This window comes from Aquarana catesbeiana, linkage group LG06 (assembly GCF_042186555.1).
Source record: "Aquarana catesbeiana isolate 2022-GZ linkage group LG06, ASM4218655v1, whole genome shotgun sequence".
Classification (NCBI taxonomy): Eukaryota; Metazoa; Chordata; class Amphibia; order Anura; family Ranidae; genus Aquarana; species Aquarana catesbeiana.
Genome location: NC_133329.1, coordinates 10182571 through 10204635, shown reverse-complemented (window position 1 = coordinate 10204635; position 22065 = coordinate 10182571).

The window sequence follows — 22065 nt, the reverse complement described above, 5'->3', positions numbered from 1 at the left end:
AACCTTGCCTTACTTACTACTGACCCCTGAACTCTGCTCCAATTACTACTGACCCCTGAACCTTGCCTTACTTACTACTGACCCCTGAACTCTGCTCCAATTACTACTGACCCCTGAACCTTGCCTTACTTACTACTGACCCCTGAACTCTGCTCCAATTACTACTGACCCCTGAACCTTGCCTTACTTACTACTGACCCCTGAACTCTGCTCCAATTACTACTTACCCCTGAACCTTTCCTTACTTACTACTGACCCCTGAACTCTGCTCCAATTACTACTGACCCCTGAACCTTGCCTTACTTACTACTGACCCCTGAACTCTGCTCCAATTACTACTGACCCCTGAACCTTGCCTTACTTACTACTGACCCCTGAACTCTGCTCCAATTACTACTGACCCCTGAACCTTGCCTTACTTACTACTGACCCCTGAACTCTGCTCCAATTACTACTGACCCCTGAACCTTTCCTTACTTACTACTGACCCCTGAACTCTGCTCCAATTAGTACTGACCCCTGAACCTTTCCTTACTTACTACTGACCCCTGAACTCTGCTTCAATTACTACTGACCCCTGAACCTTGCCTTACTTACTACTGACCCCTGAACTCTGCTCCAATTACTACTGACCCCTGAACCTTGCCTTACTTACTACTGACCCCTGAACTCTGCTCCAATTACTACTGACCCCTGAACCTTGCCTTACTTACTACTGACCCCTGAACTCTGCTTCACTTACTAATGGCCCCTGAACTCTGCTTCACTTTCTACTGACCCCTGAACTCTGCTCCAATTACTACTGACCCCTGAACCTTTCCTTACTTACTACTGACCCCTGAACTCTGCTCCAATTACTACTGACCCCGGAACCTTGCCTTACTTACTACTGACCCCTGAACTCTGCTCCAATTACTACTGACCCCTGAACCTTGCCTTACTTACTACTGACCCCTGAACTCTGCTCCAATTACTACTGACCCCTGAACCTTGCCTTACTTACTACTGACCCCTGAACTCTGCTTCACTTACTAATGACCCCTGAACTCTGCTTCACTTACTACTGACCCCTGAACTCTGCTCCAATTACTACTGAACCCTGAACCTTGCCTTACTTACTACTGACCCCTGAACTCTGCTTCACTTACTACTGACCCTTGAACTCTGCTTCACTTACTACTGACCCCTGAACTCTGCTTCACTTACTACTGGCCTCTGAACTCTGTTTCACTTACTACTGACCCCTGACCATTATGTACACTGTGGTATACATTTTAGATTCTGCATTGAATCTCTAATTCTACATTGGATGCATCCCATTCTTTGTACTACTCTGTACATACTGTATTGTATAAATGGCAATCCCATTCTGTACCCTGCACTGTACATAGGGTGTTGAATGCTGTCACACTGTGTATGGTGTGTTGTATATATTATATTCCATATTGCATATACATCCAGCTCTGAATGCAAAGTGGAACTAATTGTCAAAAATTCCCACACATTTATTGCTTATAATGACTCTTGCTGATTTCTCATGATGACTCTAAGGCCTCTTTTAAATGTGCTTGTCTCTGAAGAGCAATCTGCATTCAGGTCACTCTTCAGAGAGCATTTGGCACCTGGTGAGGATGCATTGTATCACCTTATCACCACCTGTTTTAACCCCAAATGCTGGACTACCTTGCTACAGATGTATGTGTTGTGCATGATTACGGGGGGGAGTTGCAGATCGACCACATTCATTAGTGCCCACCGAGCATTACAGCGTATAATTCCTGACGCAGCCACAAAACAATGTATTACTTTCGCCGAATGTGTACACCTTTGGCCACTGCCTCTGTAGCTAAAGGGGGAACAGTTAAGAGGGTGGTTAATCTGTGGGAGGTTTTTTAAAGCCCTTCTACCTTGCAGATTCCAATAAGCCCCCTACCTGCAGACCCCTATAACATAGTTGCAACAATTGTAAAAAAATTTATAGGGACACTTTTTGTCTGTGGGTGGAGTCTTATTATAATTAGGGGGTGGGGCATTCGTTTGGAGGTGTGACATAGCAGGAAAAATAAAAATGTGGCGCACGAAGCACACCGCGGCGAAAAATGGGCATGGTTTAAGCTTAATATTGAGTGTGGCTTAAAGGGGCGTGACTCAAAGAGGGTGTGGTTAGAGTCTGAGATGAACGAGGGATGGAGGGGAGAAACAAAGGGAGAAAGCGAGCAAAAGAAAGAAAGAAAGAAGGAAAGAAAGATGAATGGAGGGACAGCAGGCCCAGATCCTACACCACAATAGAAAAATGTGTATTCCAGAAAGTTTAACAATCAGCAGATAAAGATACTCCAAACACCTGATGTTAGTGCTTCAATCATCCTGGCACCATGGTTGTTATGGTGTCAGGATGATTGAAGCACATTATTTCTATTATTACATTGTAATATAAAATGAAATCATTCAACTCACTATAATGCAGAATCAGTGGAAGCCCTAAGCGTACCACCTGCCACCATCGCCTGCCACCAGATTCCATCAGGTGTCCCCAGCAGAGTCCCTTTTTACCCCAGGTGTCCCCAGCAGAGTCCCACCTTACATCATTCATTCCCAGAAGAGTCCCTCCTTACATCAGGTGTCCCCAGCGGAGTCCCTCCTTACATCATTCATTCCCAGCAGAGTCCCTCCTTACATCAGGTGTCCCCAGCGGAGTCCCTCCTTACACCAGGCATTCTCAGCAGAGTCTCTCCATACATTAGGCATTCCCAGCGGAGTCCCTCTTTACATCAGGCATTCCCATTGGAGTCCCCCTTTACATCAGGCATTCCCAGCGGAGTCCGCCTTTAAGTCAAGCATTTCCTGCGGAGTCCTCCCTTACATCAGGCATCCCTCAACGGAGCCCCCCTTTTCTTACATCAGGTGTCCCCCAGCAGCGGAGACTCTCTCTGCTGCCATTACTGAACAGAGTGGGACAAAATAGCCAGGTGTCTGCAAATAGCAATTGAGCTGCAGCACCGCCCACCCCCGCCCCTTCCCACATCAGGTCACAGACAGCAGCGGGACGGGAGGTGGCCGGTGCCGCAGCTCAATTTCTATTGGCAGAAGCCCGGCCTCTTGTTTGTTGTGGTCTTCGGGAAAATGGCGGCTGGTGGAGACATTGTCTCTGCCGGTCGCGAATCTCTAGTGGCGGAAAAAAATTCTGGAAAACAAGAATTTCCCGGGACATTTCTGGGAAAAGGGTCTAAATCCTGGGTATGTCCCAGGAAATTCTGGACAGTTGGTAAGTATGCTATAACCACCAGCCAGGGTTGTGGGGAAGATGTCTTTGTCCCTATAAACATGAGCAGAGCCACCACTACTCCAAAGCACCCCCCCATGTTAAGTGCATGTGGCCTTCCCCCCTTTTCTTGCCTGCCGAGTCAGGCCGAGGCTCTAGTATGGATTTTAAAGGTGGGCCCTACACCATTTAAAAAAAAAATTGACATAGGGTTCCCCTTAAAATCCATACCAGACCCAAAGGGCCTGGTATGGATTGAGGGGGGACCTCACAATGTTTGACCCAGGGGACATGGATCAATGCAAAAAAGTTTGAAAAACGTCAGTTTTTTCAGGAGCAGTGATGTTAATAATGCTTAAAGTGAAACAATAAAAGTAAAATATTATTTTAAACTTCGTACTTGGGGAGTGTCTATAGTATGCCTGTAAAGTGGCACATTTTTTCCTGTGTTTAGAACAGTCCCACAGCAAAATGAAATTTCTAAAGGAAAAAAAGGTAATTTAAAACTGATCGCGGCTGTAATGAATTGTCGTGTCCCGGCAATACAGATAAAAGTAATTTAAAAAATGGCATGGGTTCCCCCAGTCCATTATCAGGCCCTTTGGGTCTGGTATGAATATTATGGGGAACCCCGAAACATAATTTTTAAAAAAAAATTGCATGGGGGTCCCCCCAATTTCCATACCAGGCCCTTCAGGTCTGGTATGGATATTAAGGGGAACCCTGCGCCAAATTTTTAAAAAATGGCGTAGGGGTCCCCCTTAAAACCCATACCAGACCCTTCAGGTCTGGTATGGATTTTAAGGGGAACCCTGTGCCAAAATTTAAAAAAAAATGGCTTAGGGGGCTCCCCCAAAAATGCATACCAGACCCTTATCCAAGGACGCAACCCGGCAGGCCGCAGTAAAAGGGGGGGGAAGAGAGCTCCCCCCTCCTGAACCGTACCAGGCCACATGCCCTCAACATGGGGGGATGGGTGCTCTGCCCTCCCACTCCAAAGCACCTTGTCCTCATGTTGATGGGGACAAGGGCCTCATCCCCACAACCCTTTCCCAGTGGTTGTGGGGGTCTGAGGGCAGGGAGCTTATCGGAATCTGGAAGCCCCCTAGGGAACAAGGGAACGCCTAGATCTCAGGTCCCCCTCTATGTGAATTAGTAAGGGGTACATTGTACCCCTACCATTTCACCAAAAAAATGTCAACAATTGTAAAAAAGACAAGAGCCAGCTTGGGACAAGTGCTTTATTAAAAATTAAAAAAAAAATTTCCAGCGATGTAAATCCATCTTGAGTGCCGGACCAAGGAAAAAAAAAAAAGCATTAGCTCTGCCTCAATGGGCAGCTCCCACCGAATTACGTGTCTCCCGCTGAGACAGCTGTTATATAGCTGAGGGCGGGGCCACCCGGTGATGTGTATGGGTGACCCCGCCCCCTCTAGCACCTTTGATGTTTCTAAACATGGGAGAAATGCACCACTTTACAGGCATACTATAGACACTGCCCAGGTATGAAATTTAAAGGAATATTTCATTTTTATTTTTTCACTTTAAGCATCATTACAATCACTGCTCCCCAAAAAACTTCCATTTTTAAAACTTTTTTTTGCATTGATCCATGTCCCCTGGGGCAGGACCCGGGTCCCCAAACACTTTTTATGACAATAACTTGCATATAAGCCTTTAAAATTAGCACTTTTAATTTTTCATGTTCGTGTCCCATAGACTTTAACGGTGTTTGTATGTTCGAACACATTTTTTGCCTGTTCGTAAGTTCTGGTGCAAATCGAATCGGGGGGAGGGTGTTCGGCTTATCCTTACTGATGAGTCATTGGTTTTTGGTTGTTATTGGTTGTTAAGATGAGTCACTGGTTGTTAGCCACGCTTCTTCACACAGAATTCGAATTGGTCAATCCTTTTTAGATTGATCCGAATTTGAATTGTTCCGAAAATTTGGAATTCATTTGAAAATTAATAAACTGAATTAAACTAAACTAAATTAAACAAACTCTGAAACAAATCAACAAAACTAAATTAGTAAGATAATGAATCTATCCGAAATGAAACAAAACAAATGTTTCCGTTCTGCATATGTCTAACACATTGGGATGGCTTGGCCAGAAAATACATTAGAAAATGTTTCTATTGATTATGAAAAGTGAAATTCTGCTTTAAAGGGTAAACTTGCCTTTAAACATTGACCTGAAGTTGTTTGTTAAAATTCTGGAATCCCTCTTAAGGCCCATACACATTATCTGACTTTTTGACAACAAACATGCAAATTACCTGTTTTAAGGCAACATCCGACTGTGTGTATGCTCCATCAGACAAACTTTTTCGGTTTTCATCGGACAAATGTTGGCTGTGCGAACAGACAAACTTTCCTGCAACAAAAGTCCTAGGTCGGCTAGTCCGATCGTGTGTACACAAAACCATCGGACTTTAGTCCAAAGTACAAACACGCATGCTCAGAACCAATGCAAAAGATCAGACAACAATACAGAAAATGACCAAAGGGTGGCGGTAAAGAGCTGAAAAACCATGTGATTAGGAGAAAGTTGGCTGAAAAAGTCCTGCCGTGTGTATGCATATCAAGTTCACGACCAAAGCCCCTTGGATAGAAATCCGCGGAAAAGTTTGTTTGAAATCCAATCGTGTGTAAGAGGCTTTAAGTGTATGTCTTTAGAAACTGACATATACCAATCAGGTAGGCTTTATGGGAACTAGAGAGGAAAAATATAATACAATGAAAATGATTGACCTCATCCACTTGGCTCAATCAAGATCCTAATGCCGTGTACACACGCGCAGACTTTCTGACCGGACTGGTCCGACGGACCGAATCCGGCGGACAATCCAACTGTGTGTGGGCTGCATCGGACTTCCGATGGAACGTTTCGGTCGGAAATCCGATGGACTTTAGATTTGAAACCTGCTTCAAATCTTTACGTCGTAAAGCCCGTTTGTCTGTATGCTGGTCCGACAGACCAGATATGACGCAAGGGCAAGGTACTACATCTCGCACTCGCTGCAATAGGAAAAACAAATTTTCCTATTGCAGCGAGTGCAAGGGGGAGGCAACGATGTCCCTTAGGTCTGGTATGGATTTTAAGGGGAACCCCCTACACCAAAAAAACGGTGTGGGGTCCCCCCAAAATCCATGCCAGACCCTTATCCGAGCACGCAGCCCGGCCGGTCAGGAAAGGGGGTGGGGACGAGCGAGCGACCCCCCCAAACCGTACCAGGCCACATGCCCTCAACATGGGAGAGTGGGTGCTTTGGGGGAGGGGGGCGCCCTGCGCCCCCCCACCCCAAAGAACCTTGTTGTCTTCCCGACAACCCTGGCCGTTGGTTGTGGGGGTCTGCGGGCGGGGGCTTATCGGAATATGGAAGCCCCCTTTAACAAGGGGACCCCCAGATACCGGCCCCCCCATGTGAATTGGTAACGGGGTAATTCACATACTAATTCACAAAAAAAGTGTCAAAAATGGTCAAAAAGACAAGAAACAGCTCCTTTATTAAAAAATTAAAAAATAAAAATGTCCAACGACAACAACAAAAAAAAACCCGCAACAGCTTTGCCTCCATGGGAGGCTGATCTGACTTAATAGCTGTCAGTCTGTTTCCCTCAAAACCTGAAATCACAGACTCAGGCAGTTAAATGTGAGGCAATAGGCCACAAATACAATTTATCACTTAAATAATTAACATGAGAGTTCCCCTTTAAAGGTAGTCACTGGAATCACTAAAATACTGATACTGGAGTAATAGAAATGGTCCTCACAAGGGAGATATCCAGGATCTTCGACTAGCCTGGCATTGGTGCACTTGGTATCCTGTTGAGCAGGATAAACAAAGGGGCACATCCCAGGCAAACTGGGATGTGGGATGCTAGCAGTATTCTGATAGGCAAAGTAGAATATAGTGACTGTTAAGCAGGGTGCAAGTAGGCACTGGTGAGGTGGGCACTTGTGAGGCAATGCTGCTTGACTACCATGTCTTTAAAGATGGGCAAACGCCCGCTCACACATTCTGTGACCAAAGGATCAAGCGACCAGTTCCCCGAAAGGCCCAACTGGCCACCTTGTAACCGTATCGGCTCACGCCTCCAGGAACTGGAGATATAACCGGGCTCTCTCAGGCTGGATGTCCATCGCCGTCCGCCTCCTAGGACCGTGGAAGGATCAGCACACTGACCTCTGGAGCTGTGGCTGGATGGATCCCCTCCGTGGGTAACAGCAGCCCCTTAGATCACATCTCTGCCTCTCTCACTGCCTCATCCGCTGAGAATCTCCTCAGAACACAAAATGGAGTCTTTAGCCAGCCCCCTGTTTTGCAAACCCCTCTGGGATTTGTAGTTTCTCCCTGTATTTCAGTCTATGGGGCCGTTTTGTGAGGGAACTGCATGTCCCCGAATCCATTGAAGCTCTTCCTGCAGTTCAGTACAGTCTCTCCCATTGGCTTCTGTAACCGTGCCTTTAATTGGCTTTCTTTTTCCTGCCAATAGGGGCACAAGAGAAGCTACTGAATGCAGAGCTCTTTGTGTTTCAGCTTATATTACATTAAAGCGGAGGTCCACACAAATTAAAAAAATCATCTTAATCCCTTCTTAGCTCTGACCAGACGTTCAAATGAAAAAAAAATGTGTTTTTTTGTTTGTTTACCTTGCTAGCAGTCTTTATAGGGGTACTTCCTGTCTCTGACCCCCGTGGGAGTAGGCGTGTATCTTATTCTTCCCCAGGGGCGCACTGTCTCCTGGGAGCTAAGCGTCAGCATTCATAGGAGTCAGTGCGGATCGCCACTGCAAAATCTCGTAAGATCCGCCTGTTGTAATGGCAACCTGGAAGTTTATGGCGCTCCGCGCTGTTAACACTGGGCATGCACGAGAACGAGTGGTGAATGCTGGTAGGTCAGCATTCACCGCATCCAGGAAATTAATGCTTGTGGGCTTCACAAGCCCATAAGCAAGATGGATCCGGCCATCCTAAATTTTTCTAACATCTTTTTTAATGTGAATCTAGACATCGGGGGAGATATTACACCTAAACAGTGAGTGTTGCATTGTCAATATGAAAGTGTCTAAATGGCTGAAAAAAAAAAAATGAATGGTTCGGTGGACCTCCGCTTTAACTCAGTCAATGAAAACAGGAACGGAAGGGGTGAAAAAGCCCATACAGACATGACAGCCATCTCTCTGCCCTCTTTCAGACTGGAAAGCCTATGTACATGCAGTCCACTGTGTTAATGTAAGTCTTTGGCTGCAATACCCACTACACATATATAGTCCTTTATATGAACAATCTTTAACAATTATTCCTTGCTACACGTGAAAAACTTCTTTATAGTAATTCACCAATCCGTGCTGCTAAATAAATCTCTATTTTCAGTGCTACCACCACCAGATGTGCTCTCCCCTGGAGCCCATGACCTTACCTATTATGCAGGGTTATAATGTGCTTGTGCCCCTCTTATGTGGATTATATGCCATTAAATATGCTCTTCCCAGTTGGTGGATCTTTAGGTTTCCAATCTTTTCTTCCCCTATTTCTTCCTTTTTCCAACAGTACTCTGTTTTTGGCACTCTCCAGCTCTCTCCTCCGCTCAACAACACGTGAGAAAGAAAATTGCCAGAATAGTGGTTTATCCTTAAAACTATTTCCTCATACAATTGTAGAAACATGATCACATTTAAAAGGTGCTAAATAGCACCAGATATTTCCTGCATAAAATATTCAAATACAGTCATAAATACAGCAACGTTCTCTGGTCTATTTATCGCACTTCCACATATTCCGAGTGTCGTGACGTCATCCAGCAAGTGGAGATGCAGTCAAAGCCTACTTCAGAAACAAGGTTTTGGAGGACACACTAACCACATCATTTCCTGCATTCTCTCCACTCTCCTGAAAGCTACATGTGCCCTCTAACGCCCTTTGAAGCTATGTGTAGAGAACAGAGTCCATAGGCATACTTTCTTCATATTATGCTCACTATTTGATAGCAGAAATCAGAAACAACCTGTACTTTTCCTACAGAAATGGAAGAGAACTTACAAACCTCCTTCATGTAGGAGCAGGAGGAATGAATATTATATTTTACCCATAAATCACCAATTAACACTAACATTCCGGAAACTGGATACAGACTTCTTATGAGGTCACCATGGTTTGTATGTATTACTGAAATTAAACACATAGAGAACCTGTCATCCACCATTAAGGGCACAAAAGAAATCTACCACCAGATGTGGTTTTACTGGACCATCTACATATACTTCTACAGTAGAATGCAATGATGCTCTGACTTCAGGTAAATCCTGCTCCAGCCCCCCCACCTATCCTATTCCTTTCCTGTGTCCCTCTGTCCTTTCCCGCTCATCTACCATGAGTTAATAGGAATTACCATGACCATGACTACGCCTTACCCTCAGATCGAACACATTTATAGTCCATGCCCATGTTTATAATCTATATCTGAGTGATACTGAATATGCAAGTGGTTTTCTTCTTATTTCATAAACAATTCTACAACATTCTTTCTTCTGGATTCTTAGTAAAAGAAAATAAATAAATAGAAAATAAATAATAGAAAATAAATAATAGAAAATAAATAGAAAATTGAAAATAAAACAGTGCTAGGAAACCTGCTTATTATCAGACAGGACTGCAATTATGCTTCTGACAGATTAGCAGATACTGAAATCTACATGACCCAGGGATTTATTGCTTATTTTGTAAGTTGCCTCTAAGGGGTTAATTTACCAACAGTGGAGAGTGCAAAATCTGGTGAAGCTGTGCATGGGAGCCAATCGGCTTCTAACTTCAGCTTGTTCAATGAAGCTTTGGCAATAAAACCTGGAAGCTGATTGGTTTCTATGCAAAGCTGGACCTGATTTTGCACTCTCCAGTTTTAGTAAATCAACCTCTAAGTGTGTTCAATATGTAATATTTATTAATCAATTTGATGTATTCAATGTGTCGAATGTATTGAATTGTATGCACTAAGCTCAGAGGGGCAGAGTGAACCACATTGGGGGCATGGTTTTATTTCTATAAAAAAAAAAAACATTTACACTTGCCATTTTTAACATTGAAGTCAGGTAACATTGAAGTCAGATAACATTGGTCAGGTAACATTGAAGTCAGGTATCATTGAAGTCAGGTATCATTGAAGTCAGGTAACATTGAAGTCAGGTATCATTGAAGTCAGGTAACATTGAAGTCAGGTAACATTGAAGTCAGGTATCATTGAAGTCAGGTATCATTGAAGTCAGATATCATTGAAGTCAGGTATCATTGAAGTCAGGTATCATTGAAGTCAGGTAACATTGAAGTCAGGTAACATTGAAGTCAGGTATCATTGAAGTCAGGTAACATTGAAGTCAGGTAACATTGAAGTCAGGTATCATTGAAGTCAGGTATCATTGAAGTCAGATAACATTGAAGTCAGGTATCATTGAAGTCAGGTATCATTGAAGTCAGGTATCATTGAAGTCAGGTATCATTGAAGTCAGGTAACATTGAAGTCAGGTAACATTGAAGTCAGGTATCATTGAAGTCAGGTAACATTGAAGTCAGGTATCATTGAAGTCAGGTAACATTGAAGTCAGGTAACATTGAAGTCAGGTATCATTGAAGTCAGGTATCATTGAAGTCAGATATCATTGAAGTCAGGTATCATTGAAGTCAGGTATCATTGAAGTCAGGTAACATTGAAGTCAGGTAACATTGAAGTCAGGTATCATTGAAGTCAGGTAACATTGAAGTCAGGTAACATTGAAGTGAGGTAACATTGAAGTGAGGTAACATTGAAGTGAGGTAACATTGAAGTCAGGTATCATTGAAGTCAGGCATCATTGAAGTCAGGTATCATTGAAGTCAGGTAACATTGAAGTCAGGTAACATTGAAGTCAGGTATCATTCAAGTCAGGTATCATTGAAGTCAGGTAACATTGAAGTCAGGTAACATTGAAGTCAGGTAACATTGAAGTCAGGTAACATTGAAGTCAGGTAACATTGAAGTCAGGTAACATTGAAGTCAGGTATCATTGAAGTCAGGTATCATTGAAGTCAGGTATCATTGAAGTCAGGTAACATTGAAGTCAGGTATCATTGAAGTCAGGTAACATTGAAGTCAGGTAACATTGAAGTCAGGTATCATTGAAGTCAGGTATCATTGAAGTCAGGTATCATTGAAGTCAGGTATCATTGAAGTCAGGTAACATTGAAGTCAGGTAACATTGAAGTCAGGTAACATTGAAGTCAGGTAACATTGAAGTCAGGTAACATTGAAGTCAGGTATCATTGAAGTCAGGTAACATTGAAGTCAGGTAGCATTGAAGTCAGATAACATTGAAGTCAGGTATCATTGAAGTCAGATAACATTGAAGTCAGGTAACATTGAAGTCAGGTAACATTAAAGTCAGGTAACATTGAAGTCAGGTAACATTGAAGTCAGGTATCATTGAAGTCAGGTAACATTGAAGTCAGGTAGCATTGAAGTCAGATAACATTGAAGTCAGGTATCATTGAAGTCAGGTAACATTGAAGTCAGGTAACATTGAAGTCAGGTAAGACTGAAGTCAGGTATCATTGAAGTCAGGTAACATTGAAGTCAGATAACATTAAAGTCAGGTAACATTGAATTCAGGTAACATTAAAGTCAGGTAACATTGAAGTCAGGTAACATTGAAGTCAGGTATCATTGAAGTCAGGTAACATTGAAGTCAGGTAGCATTGAAGTCAGATAACATTGAAGTCAGGTATCATTGAAGTCAGGTAACATTGAAGTCAGGTAACATTAAAGTCAGGTAACATTGAAGTCAGGTAACATTGAAGTCAGGTATCATTGAAGTCAGGTATCATTGAAGTCAGGTATCATTGAAGTCAGGTATCATTGAAGTCAGCTATCATTGAAGTCAGGTATCATTGAAGTCAGGTAACATTGAAGTCAGGTAACATTGAAGTCAGGTAACATTGAAGTCAGGTAACATTGAAGTCAGGTATCATTGAAGTCAGGTATCATTGAAGTCAGGTAACATTGAAGTCAGGTATCATTGAAGTCAGGTAACATTGAAGTCAGGTATCATTGAAGTCAGGTAACATTGAAGTCAGGTATCATTGAAGTCAGGTAACATTGAAGTCAGGTAACATTGAAGTCAGGTAACATTGAAGTCAGGTAACATTGAAGTCAGGTATCATTGAAGTCAGGTAACATTGAAGTCAGGTATCATTGAAGTCAGGTAACATTGAAGTCAGGTAACATTGAAGTCAGGTATCATTGAAGTCAGGTAACATTGAAGTCAGGTATCATTGAAGTCAGGTAACATTGAAGTCAGGTAACATTGAAGTCAGGTATCATTGAAGTCAGGTATCATTGAAGTCAGATATCATTGAAGTCAGGTATCATTGAAGTCAGGTATCATTGAAGTCAGGTAACATTGAAGTCAGGTAACATTGAAGTCAGGTATCATTGAAGTCAGGTAACATTGAAGTCAGGTAACATTGAAGTGAGGTAACATTGAAGTGAGGTAACATTGAAGTGAGGTAACATTGAAGTCAGGTATCATTGAAGTCAGGTATCATTGAAGTCAGGTATCATTGAAGTCAGGTAACATTGAAGTCAGGTAACATTGAAGTCAGGTATCATTCAAGTCAGGTATCATTGAAGTCAGGTAACATTGAAGTCAGGTATCATTGAAGTCAGGTAACATTGAAGTCAGGTATCATTGAAGTCAGGTAACATTGAAGTCAGGTAACATTGAAGTCAGGTATCATTGAAGTCAGGTATCATTGAAGTCAGGTATCATTGAAGTCAGGTATCATTGAAGTCAGGTAACATTGAAGTCAGGTAACATTGAAGTCAGGTAACATTGAAGTCAGGTATCATTGAAGTCAGGTATCATTGAAGTCAGGTATCATTGAAGTCAGGTATCATTGAAGTCAGGTAATATTGAAGTCAGGTAACATTGAAGTCAGGTAACATTAAAGTCAGGTAACATTGAAGTCAGGTAACATTGAAGTCAGGTATCATTGAAGTCAGGTAACATTGAAGTCAGGTAGCATTGAAGTCAGATAACATTGAAGTCAGGTATCATTGAAGTCAGATAACATTGAAGTCAGGTAACATTGAAGTCAGGTAACATTAAAGTCAGGTAACATTGAAGTCAGGTAACATTGAAGTCAGGTATCATTGAAGTCAGGTAACATTGAAGTCAGGTAGCATTGAAGTCAGATAACATTGAAGTCAGGTATCATTGAAGTCAGGTAACATTGAAGTCAGGTAACATTGAAGTCAGGTAACACTGAAGTCAGGTATCATTGAAGTCAGGTAACATTGAAGTCAGATAACATTAAAGTCAGGTAACATTGAATTCAGGTAACATTAAAGTCAGGTAACATTGAAGTCAGGTAACATTGAAGTCAGGTATCATTGAAGTCAGGTAACATTGAAGTCAGGTAGCATTGAAGTCAGATAACATTGAAGTCAGGTATCATTGAAGTCAGGTAACATTGAAGTCAGGTAACATTAAAGTCAGGTAACATTGAAGTCAGGTAACATTGAAGTCAGGTATCATTGAAGTCAGGTATCATTGAAGTCAGGTATCATTGAAGTCAGGTATCATTGAAGTCAGGTATCATTGAAGTCAGGTATCATTGAAGTCAGGTAACATTGAAGTCAGGTAACATTGAAGTCAGGTAACATTGAAGTCAGGTAACATTGAAGTCAGGTATCATTGAAGTCAGGTATCATTGAAGTCAGGTAACATTGAAGTCAGGTATCATTGAAGTCAGGTAACATTGAAGTCAGGTATCATTGAAGTCAGGTAACATTGAAGTCAGGTATCATTGAAGTCAGGTAACATTGAAGTCAGGTAACATTGAAGTCAGGTAACATTGAAGTCAGGTAACATTGAAGTCAGGTATCATTGAAGTCAGGTAACATTGAAGTCAGGTATCATTGAAGTCAGGTATCATTGAAGTCAGGTAACATTGAAGTCAGGTAACGTTGAAGTCAGGTATCATTGAAGTCAGGTAAGTACATCAGTGTCAGTTCCCTTTCAGACTGCAGAATTTTACATTGTTGTAAAATATTTTGAAAATCTATTAAAATGAAAACTGAATGTATTTTGCAGCAAAAAGAGGATTGTGGTGGGGATCACATCCAGAGCCCCAGAGATCAACAGCACATGGCTGAAGGAATTCCTCACAAATGAATTTCATAGTTTAATCTCCGAAGTACGATATCTTCCCATCTCCAACAACCCTTACTGGAAGGAAGAAGTAAAGAAATGTTCCGTTGTGATCATCCATCACACCAATATTCAAGGAAGGGCTAAAGACAAGGATTTAAATGTAGAGTTCCATGATCTGGATTATCTGAGTAAAACTTTAGGTAACTTCATTTGCTATTGAGCTAATACTTACCACCTATTACCCAAATCACATTTCTCTTTCTCCAACTCTCCCCTAAATTTGTAGACAAAACGGCTCATATACCGTACAAAACATCTCATGACATTCCAGGGAATAGCCAAGCCGGACTGGACTATTCTCAGATTGGAGAAATGTGTATGTGCAAATCCTTATTAATTTATTTTTTTCTTTTAGGCAGGGAGAAGCTTCTAGTATTGTTCGATGATTTGGATGATAATAATGAGGAGATGAGAGAAAGAATCCAACGAAACCAACCCGCACTGTTTCATATGTCCTTCTTGATCTGTCTCATTCCACGAACCAACAAATGTAATGTTGCTGAGAAAAACAGAGCAGTGTTCTCCACACTTCTATCAGAAGGTAAAGTTTATGTCTGAATACAATAGCAAGATCATTGAAAACAGGTCCTCTTATAAGAAAAAAAAAGAAAACAAATTTAAGATCAAGCAAGTAAAAAGAATACTTTCTTCCATCCAGCCTTGTGCCTCTTGGTTCACCCACCTTATATAAAGTATATCACACCATATGTAGAGTATTTGAAATAAGAGATGATTTTGTAGGCAAAAAAGAACAAATGATAACCAAAATACTCATTTGAAACTCTGCATGCATTAAAGTGTTATGTTGCACATTTATATGTAAGGCACTAGGGCAGATCTGTTCACTTGAAATGACTGAAATGGACTAGAAATGTACTTGTACATACTTGTCTGACATAGTGCATTACGTGGCAGGTGGCATCACCATGTGTTGTTTGTTTACTTTGCTTTGCTGTAACAGGTGTGGTAACATGCGCCTCACTGCAATGTAAAAGTTGGAGGTTGGCCTAAACAATCTATACCAACTTTAGGATCTCTGCTCCAGTGTCTATGTCCCCCATTCGGTGTGTTGGCCTAAAGAATCTATACCAACTTTAGGATCTCTGCTCTGGTGTCTATGTCCCCCATTTGATGTGTTGGCCTAAAGAATCTATACCAACTTTAGGATCTCTGCTCTGGTGTCTATGTCCCCCATTCGGTGTGTTGGCCTAAAGAATCTATACCAACTTTAGGATCTCTGCTCCGGTGTCTATGTCCTCCATTCGGTGTGTTCCACTGAGAGCACAGGTCAAGCTAGGAGTCTGCTCTGACTCCATGTAATCAACAGAACAAATAGAGAAAAACCTCAGCCCAACTGAGCAGTGTGGCCTGGATGGAGTTAGGCTGAGGCTGCTATCACTTATTATAGTATTTCCCAAACTTTTTTGTCTTGCAGCGCACCAAAAAGATCTAAAAAAAATTTCACGGCACACCTGAAAAGATTTAACAATTTTGTGGTGAAGAACTTATTTATGTTTACATATATATTTCATTTTAAATTTAATGTGAAGAACTCTAAGACAGTGTAGTAGTATCTCACAACATTTATTAAAAGAATCAACTCACATGAGGGAGGAAGTATACATGCACATTATACAATAGGTGCTTCCATGGTGCCGCTGGTGCTGGTGAAGTTGGTACAGAGGTTGGTACACAGGTACAGGGCTTGCGCTCTCTGAAAGCTTGAGAAAGGAGCTTGCAGCCTCTCTGGACTATTGCACATGCTCTGAAACACACATTACGTCATTTCCTTTCCAGTGATCCACTTTCCAGCGATCCAATTTCTGGTGGGCGCTCCATGTCACACTGGGCTGCAACACTTGCAGACTGCCATCAAATCCTCCCACTCTGGCCCCGTGGGTCTTATGGTCTGACCACTGTTACAGTCTTTGCTGGCGGCTTCCCGAAATACCCCACGGCACACCTGCAAATCAAATAGTTTGAGAATCACTGACTTATTACATGCTGTGCTTGTATGGTGTGCGGTGGCTGAGCCTTTGTCAGGTCACCTGAGGCCAGGTGACAGATGTACACTGTTGTGGTCAGGAGTGCACTGCTATGGTAGTGGAACCTATGGCTCACTGCTGCAGATGGAACTCTGGGTAGTTCAGAAAAGCAGGTCCACTGGGGCACTAACATGGATCCCACTGGAAGCTAGAGCATAAGATTCCCCAGGGCGCGGAGTCTAAGAGCCAGCAGGTGTTCACCAGAGCCTCTAGTGGTGAGGATGGACTGCGCTGAAACTGGCCCCAGGGTCTCCAAGCTCCAAGTAGGCTACAGGAGGATAGAGAGGAAAGGCAGGGATAGTCAAAGAACAAGCCAAGATCGGTAACAGAAACAGACGTAAAGCACACGGCAAGCAGGAGACAGGAAACCAAACACACAATATTGCTCGGGCAAGGCAGGCTTGGACAGCACAGTGTTAAATAGTGTATCCTGTAGAGGCTAGGGTGGAGCCACACTGAGCGAAGCTTACTTAAAGTGGTTGCAAACCCGATCAAAAAAAACCCCTGCAAGACAAAGGCATAATGAGCTAGTATGCAAAGCATACTAGCACATTATGAATTACTTACCTTAGATCAAAGCCCCCACAGCGGTCCTCACACCCCCCTCCGGCCGGCACCATCTCCCCGGGGAGGTTACTTCTGAGTATCGCGGCTCCAGCGTTGTGATTGGCTGGAACCGAGATGACGTCACTCCCACTGAGCCGCCGGTAACGGCACACGGACTGAAGCAATGGCACATACGTGCCATTACTTCAGTTTGCTTTAGTGCGCATGTGCCGATGACATTGGCACATGCAGGGGACAGGGGATATCTCCTAAACCGTGTAGGTTTAGGAGATATCCTGGGTAGCTACAGGTAAGCCTTAATATAGGCTTACCTGTAGCATAAAGTGGTTGTAAAGGGTTTACAACCACTTTAACGATGCAGGTGTGAGAGTGCAACCCAAGACTGACACACAGACCAGGTAAGCAGACAGAAAGGGCATGAAGGTATTACTGGCGATTCATGGCAGCCTTTCCTCCATTCGTTCTGTGACCTAAAGAATGTATCAAGCTAGTTTAAAAACTCAATGTGATATGATAACGGGAAAAGCTTTACTTAATTAATGAAACCTGTAATGAGAGAAAAACATAAGCACACACAACTTTTGTATGTTTTGTACTAGTAGCTAGGCTGTCCATATGTTTCAATGACTTGATTTAAGTCATAAACTAAAAATAAGTATGTAGATCAGAAGTTCTAACTGCAATCTGGTCTCGCTGGTTTCAATGTTTGGTTAGGGTTAGTTCTGCGTGTATCTTATTGAAGAGATTCAAAAGGAAGTGAGAGGAAATCTCTACCAGGTGAAAGGAATTGCCCCCTTAGACAGTTGTCTCTAAAACAGGTGTTCCTATCAAAAGATTTCCCCTCTGTATCAAAATATAAGAAAACGTCTTTTGGCTGGATGTACAATTTAAGCTTCAGCACTGACTGGGAAGGAAAGAGCCCTAGAGGGCCACAGTATGAAGAGCAAGCGATACATAAGGTTAGAGATGCCTAAAAGAAAGGTTAGAGTCAGATGCAAGTAACAAAAGACAGAAAGGTTTGATACATTTAAAGCTAAAATCCAGTGACCTCACATCTCATCTCTTCTGTCCTCATCAGTAGGTGGTTCCTGAATGCAGCAGAGAGCAACTTTATGCCATGGCAACCCTCTCTGCAGAATTCTCCTGTCAGTTCTGGGCAGCTTAATGATGCACCATTACAGACCCTTTGATGTTCCAGGTTCCAAAAAAAATAATACATGCACATTTTTTTTCAGGTAAAAAAAAGTGCATTTTTTCTTTAAGAGCCTGGAAAGCATTGCATCAGCGATCAGCATGGGTACAAGCCCATTATCTTCTATGGGAACGCATCTGATTCGCAGATGCATTCCATTCTGAACATGAAGTCTCTCCTTCTCCTCACTACACCTCCCCCCTCTCCCCCCATCTCCCTGTTCACTGATCCGCAGCTAAAACGCAGAGGAACCTCTGAACAACTGATTTTTGATCTGATCTTTGCAGTGAAACCGGAGCTTCAATTCGCACCGCACATGTGTGAACCCAGCCTCAGTGTGAGCTGTCTGCCTATACAATATAGAGGCAGGCAGATACACGGACAGAAAGATTAAATGAATTATTAGAGCACTAGTAATTGGATTGGTAATTGAGACATTCAAGCAGACAGCCACAAAGGATGTTGGGGCTTGTAGTTCCTTTCATACACTGATCTCTGTGAATGAATGAGGTGGCTGTGTGGGCAGAGCCCCGCACAACCACACTCTTTTCAAAAAGTGACAGCTAGCATGGGGAACTTCTCCCCATACTGCTGCCACAGCAAGAGCTCAGATCAGATGCAGGAGCGTGAATGTGTTACATGTTCCACCCAAAAAATGGGTCAAACATATAACATGCTCCCGAAGCTGAACTTATCCTTTAATGAAGTCAGTTGAATGACTCTGGCCACCATTCAACTGCAAAAAATTAACATCATTTGGTGCAGGAAAGACTTATGCCCCGTACACACGGTCGGATTTTCCGATGGAAAATGTGCGATAGGACCTTGTTGTCGGAAATTCTGACCGTGTGTAGGCTCCATCACACATTTTCCATCGGATTTTCCGACACACAAAGTTTGAGAGCAGGCTATAAAATTTTCCGACAACAAAATCCGTTCGTGTGTACACAAATCCGATGGACAAAGTGCCACGCATGCTCAGAATAAATAAAGAGATGAAAGCTATTGGCCACTGCCCCGTTTATAGTCCCGACGTATAGCAAAGAAGGGGTGACCAATCAGTTTTAGGTAAAAGAGCCGTGCCACATCCAATAGTCTATAGACATAAAACAAAAGGGTTCCCCTAGGTGGACTTTCCTGGCACTTGCAAGAGTAAAGAATAACAAAGTATGTAGAAGGTAAAGGACATTTGTAAAAAGATTTAAATTTTATTCATAATCACAGGTATATTAAGATAAAAACAAGCAGTAAATGTATGGACTAACATAGTATGAACTACATAATAGCCATCATAAGCAATTAGGACAAAACGAATGTGATGAAAAAAGCTCTTCTCAAGCCCTACGCGTTTCGGGGTACTTAGTATCTGTACAATCCTTCTTCAGGGGCATAGTCAGAGAGAGATGTTCATCTAGGCTAATTGAAAGAAAAGTAAAAGAGACAGAAAAAATAAGATAATGGGAAAATCTCAGAGTAGTATGCAAAGAAAAGATATCGGGGTGGTGAATACATCACCTACCTGAGAATGTTTACTTATTTGCTTGTGAGAACTTATTTTCTAAAAACAGGAAGAACCATGGAGGAAGGGCCCGACGTACGTGTTTTACGTCACCGCGTTTAGAACGATCGGATTTTCCGATAACTTTGTGTGACCGTGTGTATGCAAGACAAGTTTGAGCCAACATTCGTCGGAAAAAATCCTAGGATTTTGTTGTCGGAATGTCCAAACAAAGTCCGACCGTGTGTACGAGGCATTACAGTGGAGATAGCTGGAGATTGGGTAATGTAGTAAGAGCTGTTTTTTTTTTAAATTTTAATAAGGTCTGTCAAATTTATGTTAAAAATAGAAATATTATACGTAGGATTAAGCACTAACATGCTCAAAATGTGCATTTTGCCTCTGAAATATACTTGCCCCCCCACCTCAAATGTTATACATTTACTGAAAGAAGAGGAACTATAAAATCAAAAGTTGGTAGTTGCAGATTAATATGTCATAAGACATTTACAAAACTGTTTAGTTAAAAATGATTAGCATACAAATTAATTGTGTAATATATAAAAGGTGAAGTTATGCTGAGAGAACAGATACCTAATATGTCAGGCTTCAAATCTGTGTGCACCTGTAATATGGCAATAAACTATGATAGTTACAATTCTCCATTGACAATACCTTAAAACCTCTACTGCTCATAAATGATTGGCCGCCCTAGAATTATTCATTTTACTCCATGTGTGCCAGTACTTGATATGTGTTGCACAATCTGCTTTTAAGTACATATCTGCATTCAAGTGTACACATTTTACCTCCCCTTGACATCCTCTTGAGACATTGAGGAAGAGACAAGAGGAACTTGTCTCTTCCAGACTCTTATCCAGACAGGCTCCTGAACAAACCAATCCACATATCTTTAAGGCTATGTTTCCACTATTGTGTCCCCAAAAGTCGCGCGATTTTGCTGCGATTTTACCGCGACTTTTCACTGCGACTTGAAGCAATGCCTGTGTCTATGGACCTCAAGTCGCATCAAAGTGGGACCAAAGTAGTGCAGGGACTACTTTGAAGTTGCTGTGACGAAGTCGCACAGATATGAACGGTACGATAACGGTAATCATGGGGTACGACTTGTCATGCGACTTTTCAGTCCCAAGTCGCATGAAAAGTCGCACTAGTGGAAACATAGCCTAAAAGCTGGGGAAGGGTTGGGGTGGGGGTGGGGGGGGGGTGACTTGCACGGTGGGTGGCAATGCCTGCCTCTTTCAAGGTACCTTGTTTACATGTTAAGGAAAAAGGGCCTCTTCCCAAAATGTGATGCCCTGGGAGGATGTGGGGGTTTTATAGGAGGACTTTAGAAAATGTACCGCTGGTGTAAATCCATCATCAATGACATCATCCCATAGTTTTAGTTACATTATAAATCTTAATGACCCGGTGATGTTTCTCTGTCATGACCTGCCACACTATGATGCTTCATTGACATTACTCCCATTGCAAATGACAGATCGTCAGCGCTGCTGGTAAACAACAGGAACAATAGGAACTTTGATGACATCATTGACCAAATTAGGTTACAATCTTATGTCGTTGCCTGTGATCCCCAGCTACTTTATTTACATTCTAGCAGTCAGGAGTTAGGTCGGTGAACTGAAAAAAATATGCCCAGTTTGTTTGGCATCAAATTCTACACAGGCAGGGTTTAGGTTGAACTTGACCCATTCTCCAGACCCAAGCTCCAAAGAGGAATGGGGTAGCTCATGAACCACATAAGGAGTGGATTCTGCTGCCCATTGAAGTGATTGGGCAAATTCACAGCCACTCTGACCTCTTCTGATTTACAGCTGGCATATGAGATTTAAAAGCCATGAGCTAATTTCAACCCTTTTTTATGCCATGATGTGTGGTACATGTCCTTGGAAACAAAAGGGTTAAAGATGTTATGTGCTTAGACTTACAGATGACCTCATGAATTTAGTGCTGAAAGAAAGTTATGAAGACAAAATATGAATGCGTACAACAGATTACATTTTTTTAGAATCTTCTTCTAATTTGAGATAACTAAGGAAGAGCAGTACAGGCAGGAGAAAATGTAGGTGCTGAAATTAAAATGAAAGCAAATATTCTGGGAGCAGGGCTGGACTGGGACAAAAATTTGGCCCTGGACTTCATCCAGACCGGCCCATTTTAATTTTTAATGGCCCTAACAGTGTCCCCCTTACATCAGCATGGTCCCATCAGCACCCCCTTACATCA